The sequence below is a fragment of the Triticum urartu genome, chromosome 5A (genome assembly GCF_056163025.1).
Source record: "Triticum urartu cultivar PI428250 chromosome 5A, HENAU_Tu73, whole genome shotgun sequence".
NCBI classification, from domain to species: Eukaryota; Viridiplantae; Streptophyta; class Magnoliopsida; order Poales; family Poaceae; genus Triticum; species Triticum urartu.
In genome coordinates, this window is record NC_141877.1 from 27,540,403 (window position 1) to 27,551,893 (window position 11,491).

Here is an 11,491-nt window from a genome sequence, read left to right on the forward strand (position 1 = left end):
GAGTAAGAAGAGCCTAAGCTTGGGGATGCCCCGGCATCCCAAGATATTATCCAAAGATAGCAAGCACCTAAGCTTGGGGATGCCCCGAGAGCCATCCCCTCTTTCTTCTAACGACCATCGGTATTTCACTCGAAGCTATATTTTTATTCGTCACATACTATGTGTTTTGCTTGGAGCGTCTTGTATGATATGAGTCTTTGCTTATTTATTTTGTATATTTAGTCTTGATTCCTTGTTGGAGACACCTATTTGAGAGAGCCAAAATTATGCCATGACTTATTAGAATTGCTCTCTATGCTTCACTTAAATTTTTATGAGCTATGGGTTTGCTCTAGTGCTTCACTTACATCTTTTTGAGAATGGTGTGCTTTAGTATTCTTGAAGAAATGCTCTCTTACTTCACTTAGATTTATTTGAGAGTTAGTAATTTTTTTAAGAAATTCTCTCTTGCTTCGCTTAAATTAATTTAAGAGAAAGAAATATTATGCTCATGATCTTCACTTATATTTGTTTGAGATTATCAAAAGCAACACATGAAAATTAGTCCCAAAGTGATAGATATCCAAGAAGGATATAATAAAAACTTTCATGAAGATCATTGGACAAAATAAACTTGATTCTTAGTAATAGTTTTGAGATATGATGATGTGATATGTGAGTCATCTTAATGAGTAATTATTCTTTAGTAAGAATATTGATGTTAAGATTTGTGATTCCCTATGCAAGCATGAAAGTCAATAGTCATGCAATGAAATTATATCCTAATTGTGGTGCATTATTCGGTGTTAATTATGCTTAATGCTTGCTTATGAGAGTATTCGTTTCTTGGCTGGTCGCTTCTCAATCTTTTGCTAGCCTTCATTTTACACTAAGCATGATCACTACTTGTGCATCCAAAATCCTTTAAACCATTTTTTTCCACATGAGTCCACTATACCTACCTATATGCGGTATTCTTTTGCCGTTCTAAGAAAATTTGTATGTGCCATCTCTAATATTCAAAATAAATTTCTCTTTTGTGTGCTCGTACCGCTCGCGAGGCGGTGAGGGGTGGCTAATATTCTCACGATGAGTGTTTATTCACTTGTCATTGCACAAGAGTAAGGCAAAGGTATTAGGGATGCCCAGTCCCGAAATGAAAAATGAATTACTTTATGTTGTCAAATATAAATTCCTTGGAAAGTGTTGGTATGGAAGGCACCCGTGGATACGGTTAGCCATGGAAAGTGAAAGTATGGTGGAAAAAGGAATAAACTTTAATTTCTGTTTGGGAACCGCCTATGATGTATCTAGCATGGAAAGTGTTGGGAAGTCTAAGTCATTTCGTTGGTGGGAAAAGTATGCCTCTCAAATTTTTTTATCTCTCAATTTTCACTTTGAGCTCTGGCACCTCTACAAATCCCTAGTTCCCTCTACGAAGGGCCTTTCTTTTACTTTATGCAATTTCTATTTTTGAATTTGAGTCTCCATCTTCTCTTATAAAAGCACCAACTAGGAGGCATTATGATCGTACTTGAGCATTGGGTGTAGTTAATATGCGAGTGTGTTTCATGAATGGATCAATGATTGAGCATGATGGGCTAGGGATAGCTTATTTTAGCGTTGATATTTTGAAAGCCATGGTTGCTTGTTGATATGCTTGAGTATTCAAGTTATCATGTCAAAACTAGACTATTACCTTGAACAATATAAAAGTCCAAATTTCCATGCTATAAAGAAAAGTATATGATATGACATGTTAGGCAACATTCCACATCAAAAATTCTGTTTTTATCATTTACCTACTCGAGGATGAGCAGGAATTAAGCTTGGGGATGCTGATACGTCTCCAACGTATCTATACTTTTTGATTGTTGCATGATGTTATATTATCAATCTTGGATGTTTTATAATCATTTTATATCATTTTTGGTACTAACCTATTGACATAGTGCCAAGTGCCAGTTGCTGTTTTTTGCATGTTTTTTACATCGTAGGTAATCAATATCAAACGGAGTCCAAACACATCGAAACTTTTTGTGGATTTTTTGGACCAGAAGACAACCAATGGGCCAAAGAAGCACCTGGGGGCTGCTCCGAGGGGAGCACAACCCACCAGGGCGCGCCTGGAGGCCCAGGCGTGCCCTAGTGGGTTGTGCCCACCTCGGGTGCCCCCGGGACCGCCTCTTTACTTTATAAATACCCCAATATTACGGAAACCCTGGGGGAGTCAACGAAAATAAATTCCAGCCGCCGCAGAGTCCAGAACCACCAGATCCAATCTAGACACCATCACGGAGGGGTTCACCACTTCCATTGGTGCATCTCCGTTGATGCGTGAGTAGTTCTTTGTAGACCTTCGGGTCCGTAGTTAGTAGCTAGATGGCTTCCTCTCTCTTGTTTGATTCTCAATACAATGTGAAGAAATATGCCCTAGAGCCAATAATAAAGTTGTTATTTATATTTCCTTGTATCATGATAAATGTTTATTATTCATGCTAAAATTGTATTAACCGGAAACTTAGTACATGTGTGAATACATAAACAAACAGAGTGTCCCTAGTATGCCTCTACGAGACTAGCTCGTTAATCAAAGATGGTTAAGTTTCCTAAACATAGACATGTGTGTCATTTGATGAACGGGATCACATCATTAGAGAATGATGTGATGGACAAGACCCACCCGTTAGCTTAGCATAATGATCGTTTAGTTTTATTGCTATTGCTTTCTTCATGACTTACACATGTTCCTCTGACTATGAGATTATGCAACTCCCAAATACTGAAGGAACACCTTGTGTGCTATCAAATGTCACAACGTAACTGGGTGGTTATAAAGATGCTCTACAGGTGTCTCCGATGGTGTTTGTTGAGTTGGCATAGATTGAGATTAGGATTTATCACTCCGTGTATCGGAGAGGTATCTCTGGGCCCTCTCGGTAATGCAAATCACTATGAGCCTTGCAAGCAATGTGACTAATGAGTTAGTTACGGGATGATGCATTACAGAACGAGTAAAGAGACTTGCCGGTGACGAGATTGAACTAGGTATGATAATACCGACGATCGAATCACGGGCAAGTAACATACCGATGACAAAAGGAACAACGTATGAAGTTATGCGGTTTGACCGATAAAGATCTTCGAAGGATATGTAGGAGCCAATATGAGCATCCAGGTTCCGCTATTGGTTATTGACCGGAGATATGTCTCGGTCATGTCTACATGGTTCTCGAACCCGTAGGGTCCGCACGCTTAACGTTCAATGACGATTTGTATTATGAGTTATGTTATTTGATGAACCAAAGTTTGTTCGGAGTCCCGGATGAGATCACAGACATGATGAGGAGTCTCGAAATGGTCGAGACGTAAAGATTGATATATTGGAAGGTTATGTTTGGACATCGGAATGGTTTCCGAAAGGTTCAGACATTTTCCGGAGTACCGAGGGGTTATCGGAACCCCGCGGGGGGTTAATGGGCCTGCATGGGCCCTAGTAGAAGAGAGGAGCCAACGGCCAAGTGGAGGCGCCCCCCTCCAAGCCCAAACTGAATTGGACTAGGGTTGGGGGGCCGACCCCCCTTTCCTTCTTCTCCTCCACCTCTTTCCCCTTCCCCCCTTCTTCGGAAAGGAAAGTGGGGGGGAATCCTACTTGGACCGGGAGTCCAAGTAGGACTCCCCCCTTGGCGCGCCCCCTTGGGCCAGCCTCCTCTCCTCCCCCCTTTATATACGTGGCAGGGGGCATCCCAAAGGCACACCAAGTCTTCTCTTAGCCGTGTGCGGTGCCCCCCTCCACAGTTACACACCTCGATCATATCGTTGTAGTGCTTAGGCGAAGCCCTGCACTGGTAACTTCATCATGAAGGAAATATGCCCTAGAGTCAATAATAAAGTTGTTATTTATATTTCCTTATATCATGATAAATTTTTATTATTCATGCTAGAATTGTATCAACCGGAAACTTAGTACATGTGTGAATACATAGACAAACAGAGTGTCACTAGTATGCCTCTACTTGACTAGCTCATTAATCAAAGATGGTTAAGTTTCCTAACCATAGACATGAGTTGTCATTTGATGAACGGTATCACATCATTAGAGAATGATGTGATTGACTTGACCCATCCGTTAGCTTAGCACCATGATCGTTTAGTTTATTGCTATTGCTTTCTTCATGACTTATACATGTTCCTATGACTATGAGATTATGCATCTCCCGAATACCGGAGGAACACTTAGTGTGCTATAAAATGTCACAAATAACTAGGTGACTATAAATATGCTCTAGAGGTGTCTCCAATGGTGTTTGTTGAGTTGGCATAGATCGAGATTAGGATTTGTCACTCCATGTACTGGAGATGTATCTCTGGGCCCTCTCGGTAATGCACATCACTATAAGCCTTGCAAGCAATGTGACTAATGAGTTAGTTGCGGGATGTTGCATTATGGAAAGAGTAAAGAGACTTGCCGGTAACGAGATTGAACTAGGTATTGAGATACCGATGATCGAATCTCGGGCAAGTAACATACCGATGACAAAGGGAACAACATATGTTGTTATGCGGTTTGACCGATAAAGATCTTTGTAGAATATGTAGGAACCAATATGAGCATCCAGGTTCCGCTATTGGTTATTGTCCGGAGATGAGTCTCGGTCATGTCTACATAGTTCTCGAACCCATAGGGTCCGCACGCTTAACGTTTGATGACGGTCGGTATTATCAGTTTATGTGTTTTGATGTACCGAAGGTAGTTCGGAGTCCCAGATGTGATCACGGACATGACGAGGAGTCTCGAAATGGCCGAGACATAAAGATTGATATATTGGACGATGTTATTCGGACACTGAATGAGTTCCGGGGTCACCGGATAAATATCAGAGTGTCGGGGGTTATCGAAAACCCGGGGGGGGGGGGGCTAATGGGCAAACATGGGCCTTGTGAGAGAGAGAGGAGAGGGCCCTAGGGCTGGCCGCCCACCCCCCCTTGAGGAGTCCGAATTGGACTAGGAGGGGGCAGTGCCCCCTGAGGGAGTCCTGGACTAAGGGGTCCTCGGGCGTCCGACCTATTGGACATGGGCCGGACTAATGGGCTGTGAAGATACGAAGACCGAAGACTCTACCCGTGTCCGGATGGGACTCTCCTTGGCGTGGAAGGCAAGCTTGGTGATCAAATATGAAGATTCCTTTCTCTGTAACCGACCCTATGTAACCCTAGATCTCTTCGGTGTCTATATAAACCAGAGGGCTAGGTCCGTAGACATATATCCTCATAATCATAGTCAGACAAGCTAGACTTTTAGGGTTTAGCCATTACGATCTCGTGGTAGATCAACTCTTGTAATACTCATATTCATCAAGATCAATCAAGCAGGAAGTAGGGTATTACCTCCATAGAGAGGGCCCGAACCTGGGTTTGTGACTTAGAGTCATCCGGATCAGTGTCAAAGCTTGCATCAACGTAACCGTTTACGACGAGCTCTTTGTCACCTCCATATACGAGAAACATATCCTTAGTCCTTTTCAGGTATTTCAGGATGTTCTTGACCATTGTCTAGTGATCCACTCCCGGATTACTTTGGTACCTCCTTGCTAAACTTATATCAAGGCACACATCAGGTTTGGTACACAACATTGCATACATGATAGAGCCTATGGCTGAAGCATAGGGAACACCTTTCATTTTCTCTCTATCTTCTGAAGTGGTCGGGCATTGAGTCTGACTCAACTTCACACCTTGTAATACAGGCAAGAACCCTTTTTTTGCGTGATCCATTTTGAACTTCTTCAAAACTTTATCAAGGTATGTGCTTTTTGAAAGTCCAATCAAGCGTCTTGATCTATCTCTATAGATCTTGATGCCCAATATATAAGAAGCTTCACCGAGGTCTTTCATTGAAAATTTCTTATTCAAGTATCCTTTTATGCTATTCAAAAATTCAGTATCATTTCCGATCAACAATATGTCATCTACATATAATATCAGAAATGCTACGGAGATCCCACTCACTTTCTTGTAAATACAGGCTTCTCCAAAAGTCTGTACAAAACCATATGCTTTGATCACACTATCAAAGTGTATATTCCAACTCCGAGAGGCTTGCACCAGTCCATAAATGGATCGCTGGAGCTTGCACACATTGTTAGCACCTTTTGGATCGATAAAACCTTCTGGTTGCATCATATACAACTCTTATTTAAGGTATCCATTAAGGAATGCAGTTTTGACATCCATTTGCCAAATTTCATAATCATAAAATGCGGCAATTTCTAACATGATTCGGACGGACTTAAGCATCGCTATGGGTGAGAAGGTCTCATCGTAGTCAACTCCTTGAAGTTGTCGAAAACCTTTCACAACAAGTCGAGCTTTGTAGACAGTAACGTTACCGTCAGTGTCAGTCTTCTTCTTGAAGATCCATTTATTTTCTATGGCATGCCGATCATCGGGAAACTCAACCAAAGTCCACACTTTGTTCTCATACATGGATCCCATCTCAGATTTCATGGCTTCAAGCCATTTTGCGGAATCTGGGCTCATCATCGCTTCCTCATAGTTCGTAGGTTAGTCATGGTCAAGTAACATGACTTCCAGAACAGGATTACCGTACCACTCTGGTGCAGATCTTACTCTGGTTGACCTACGAGGTTCGGTAGTAACTTGATCAGAAGTTTCATGATCATCATCATTAGCTTCCTCACTTACTGGTGTAGGCATCATTAGAACTGATTTCAGTGATGAACTACTTTCCAATAAGGGAGAAGGTACAATTACCTCATCAAGTTCTACTTTCCTACCACTCACTTCTCTCGAGAGAAACTCCTTCTGTAGAAAGGATCCATTCTTAGCAACGAATATCTTGCCTTCGGATCTGTGATAGAAGGTGTACCCAATAGTCTCCTTTGGGTATCCTATGAAGATACATTTCTCCGATTTGGGTTCGAGCTTATCAGGTTGAAGCTTTTTCACATAACATCGCAGCCCCAAACTTTAAGAAACGACAACTTGGGCTTCTTGCCAAACCACAGTTCATAAGGTGTCGTCTCGATGGATTTAGATGGTGCCCTATTTAATGTGCATCCAGCTGTCTCTAAAGCGTAACCCCAAAATTATAGTGGTAAATCAGTGAGAGACATCATAGATCGCACCATATCTAGTAAAGTACGATTACGATGTTCGGACACACCATTACGCTGTGGTATTCCAGGTGGCGTGAGTTGCGGAACTATTCACATTGTTTCAAATGAAGTCCAAACTCATAACTCAAATATTCGCCTCCACGATCAGATCGTAGAAACTTGATTTTCTTGTTACGATGATTTTCCACTTCACTCTGAAATTCTTTGAACTTTTCAAATGTTTCAGACTTATGTTTCATCAAGTAGATATACCCATATCTGCTCAAATCATCTGTGAAGGTGAGAAAATAACGATATCCGCCACGAGCTTCAATGTTCATTGGACCACATACATCAGTATGTATGATTTCCAATAACTCTGTTGCTCGCTCCATTATTCCGGAGAACGGAGTTTTAATCATCTTGCCCATGAGGCATGGTTCGCAAGTACCAAGTGATTCATAATCAAGTGATTCCAGAAGTCCATCAGAATGGAGTTTCTTCCCGCGCTTTACACCAATATGACCTAAATGGTAGTGCCACAAATAAGTTGCACTATCATTATCAACTCTCCATCTTTTGGCTTCAATACTATGAACATGTGTATAACTACTATCAAGATTTAGTAAAAATAGACCACTCATCAGGGGTGCATGACCATAAAAGATATTGCTCATATAAATAGAACAACCATTATTCTCTGATTTAAATGAATAACCGTCTCGCATCAAACAAGATCCAGATATAATGTTCATGCTCAACGCTAGCACCAAATAACAATTATTAAGGTCTAAAACTAATCCCGAAGGTAGATGTAGAGGTAGCGTGCCGACGGTGATCACATCGACTTTGGAACCATTTCCAACGCGCATCGTCACCTTGTCCTTAGCCAATATTCACTTAATCTGTAGCCCCTGTTTCGAGTTGCAAATGTTAGCAAGTGAGCCGGTATCAAATACCCAGGCACTACTGTGAGCATTAGTAAGGTACACATCAATAACATGTATATCAAATATACCTTTCACTTTGCCATCCTTCTTCTCCGTCAAATACTTGGGGTTGTTCCGCTTCCAGTGACCAGTTCCTTTGCAGTAGAAGCACTCAGTCTCAGGCTTAGGTCCAGACTTGGGTTTCTTCACTTGAGTAGCAACTGGCTTGCTGTTCTTCTTGAAGTTCCCCTTCTCCCCTTTACCCTTTTTCTTGAAGCTGGTGGTCTTGTTGACCATCAATACTTGATGCTCCTTCTTGATTTCTACCTCTGCAGCCTTTAGCATTGCGAAGAGCTCAGGAATCGTCTTATCCATCCCTTGCATATTATAGTTCATCATGAAGCTCTTGTAGCTTGGTGGCAGTGATTGAAGAACTCTGTCAATGACACTATCATTAGGAAGATTAACTCCTAGTTGAGTCAAGTGGTTGTGGTACCCAGACATTCTGAGTATATGCTCACTGACAGAACTATTCTCCTCCATCTTGCAGCTATAGAACTTATTGGAGACTTCATATCTCTCAATCCGGGCATTTGCTTGAAATATTAACTTCAACTCCTGGAACATCTCATATGCTCCATGACATTCAAAACGTCGTTGAAGGCCCGGTTCTAAGCCGTAAAGCATGACACACTGAACTATCGAGTAGTCATCAGCTTTGCTCTGCCAAGTGTTCATAACATCTCGCATTGCTCCTGCAGCGGGTTTGTCACCTAGCGGTGCTTCCAGGACGTAATTCTTCTGTGCAGCAATGAGGATAATCCTCAAGTTACAGACCCAGTCCGTGTAGTTGCTACCATCATCTTTCAACTTAGCTTTCTCTAGGAACACATTAAAATTAAACGGAACAACAGCATGGGCCATCTATCTACAACAACATAGACATGCAAAATACTATCAGGTAATAATTTCATGATAAATTAAAGTTCAATTAATCAAATTACTTAAGAACTCCCACTTAGATAGACATCTCTCTAATCATCTAAGTGATCACGTGATCCATATCAACTAAACCATGTCCGATCATCACGTGAGATGGAGTAGTTTTCAATGGTGAACATCACTATGTTGATCATATCTACTATATGATTCACGCTCGACCTTTCGGTTTCTAGTTTTCTGAGGCCATATCTGCATATGCTAGGCTCGTCAAGTTTAACCCGAGTATTCCACGTGTGCAAAATTGGCTTGCACCCGTTGTATGTGAACGTAGAGCTTATCACACCCGATCATCACGTGGTGTCTCGGCACGACGAACTGTATCAACAGTGCATACTCAACGAGAACACTTATACCTTGAAATTTAGTGAGAGATCATTGATGTCTACTACACAACCTTCTTCTTGTAGACGTTGTTGGGCCTCCAAGTGCAGAGGTTTGTAGGACAGTAGCAAATTTCCCTCAAGTGGATGACCTAAGGTTTATCAATCCGTAGGAGGCATAGGATGAAGATGGTCTCTCTCAAGAAACCCTGCGACCAAATAACAAAGAGTCTCTTGTGTCCCCAACACACCCAATACAATGGTAAATTGTATAGGTGCACTAGTTCGGCGAAGAGATGGTGATACAAGTGGTATATGGATGGTAGATAAAGGTTTTTGTAATCTGAAAATCTAAAAACAGCAAGGTAACTAATGATAAAAGTGAGCACAAACGGTATTGCAATGCTAGGAAACAAGGCCTAGGGTTCATACTTTCACTAGTGCAAGTTCTCTCAACAATAATAACATAATTGGATCATATAACTATCCTTCAACATGCAACAAAGAGTCACTCCAAAGTCACTAATAGAGGAGAACAAACGAAGAGATTATGGTAGGGTACGAAATCACCTTAAAGTTATCCTTTCTGATCGATCTATTCAAGAGTCTGTAGTAAAATAACATGAAGCTATTCTTTCCATTCAATCTATCATAGAGTTCATACTAGAATAACACCTTAAGACACAAATCAACCAAAACCCTAATGTCACCTAAATACTCCGATGTCACCTCAAGTATCCGTGGGTATGATTATACGATATGCATCACACAATCTCAGATTTATCTATTCAAACCAACACAAAGTACTTCAAATAGTGCCCCAAATATTCTACCGGGGAGTCAAGATGAAAACGTGTGCCAACCCCTATGCATAGGTTCATGGGCGGAACCCGCAAGTTGATCACCAAAACATACATCAAGTGGATCAATAGAATACCCCATTGTCAGCACGGGTATCCCACGCAAGACATACATCAAGTGTTCTCAAATCCTTAAAGACTCAACCAGATAAGATAACTTCAAAGGGAAAACCCAATCCATTACAAGAGAGTAGAGGGGGAGAAATATCATAAGATCCAACTATAATAGCAAAGCTTGCGATACATCAAGATCGTATCACCTCAAGAACATGAGAGAGAGAGATCAAACACATAGCTACTGGTACATACCCTCAGCCCCAAGGGAGAACTACTCCCTCCTCGTCATGGAGAGCGCCGAGATGATGAAGATGGCCACCGGTGAGGGATTGCCCCCTCCGGTAGGCTGCCGGAACGGGTCTAGATTGGTTTTTGGTGACTACGGAGGCTTTTGGCGGCGGAACTCCCAATCTATTGTGCTCTCCGAAGTTTTTAGGGTATATGGGTATATATAGGAGGAAGAAGTACGTCGGTGGATCTCCGGGCAGTCCACGAGGCAGGGGGCGCGCCCAGGGGGGGTGGGCGCGCCCCCACCCTCGTGGGTAGCCCGGGACTCTCCTGGTCCATCCCCGATACTATGTGGGCTTCTTCTGGTCCAAAAATAAGTTCCGTGAAGTTTCAGGTCAATTGGACTCCGTTTGATTTTCCTTTTCTATGATACTCTAAAACAAGGAAAAAACAAAAACTGGCACTGTGCTCTAGGTTAATAGGTTAGTCCCAAAAATCATATAAAATAGCATATACATGCATATAAAACATCCAAGGTTGATAATATAATAGCATGGAACAATAAAAAATTATAGATACGTTGGAGACGTATCAATCATCTTATAATGCTACCGCCGAACTAAGCAAAATAAGATGCATAAAGGATAAACATCACATGCAATCAATATAAGTGATATGATATGGCCATCATCATCTTGTGCCTTTGATCTCCATCTCCAAAGCACCGTCATGATCACCATCGTCACCGGCTTGACACCTTGATCTCCATCGAAGCATCGTTGTTGTCTCGCCAACTATTGCTTCTACGACTATCGCTACCGCTTAGTGATAAAGTAAAGCAATTACATGGCGATTGCATTTCATACAATAAAGCGACAACCATATGGCTCCTGCCAGTTGCCGATAACTATGTTACAAAACATGATCATCTCATACAATAAAATTTAGCATCATGTCTTGACCATATCACATCACAACATGCCCTGCAAAAACAAGTT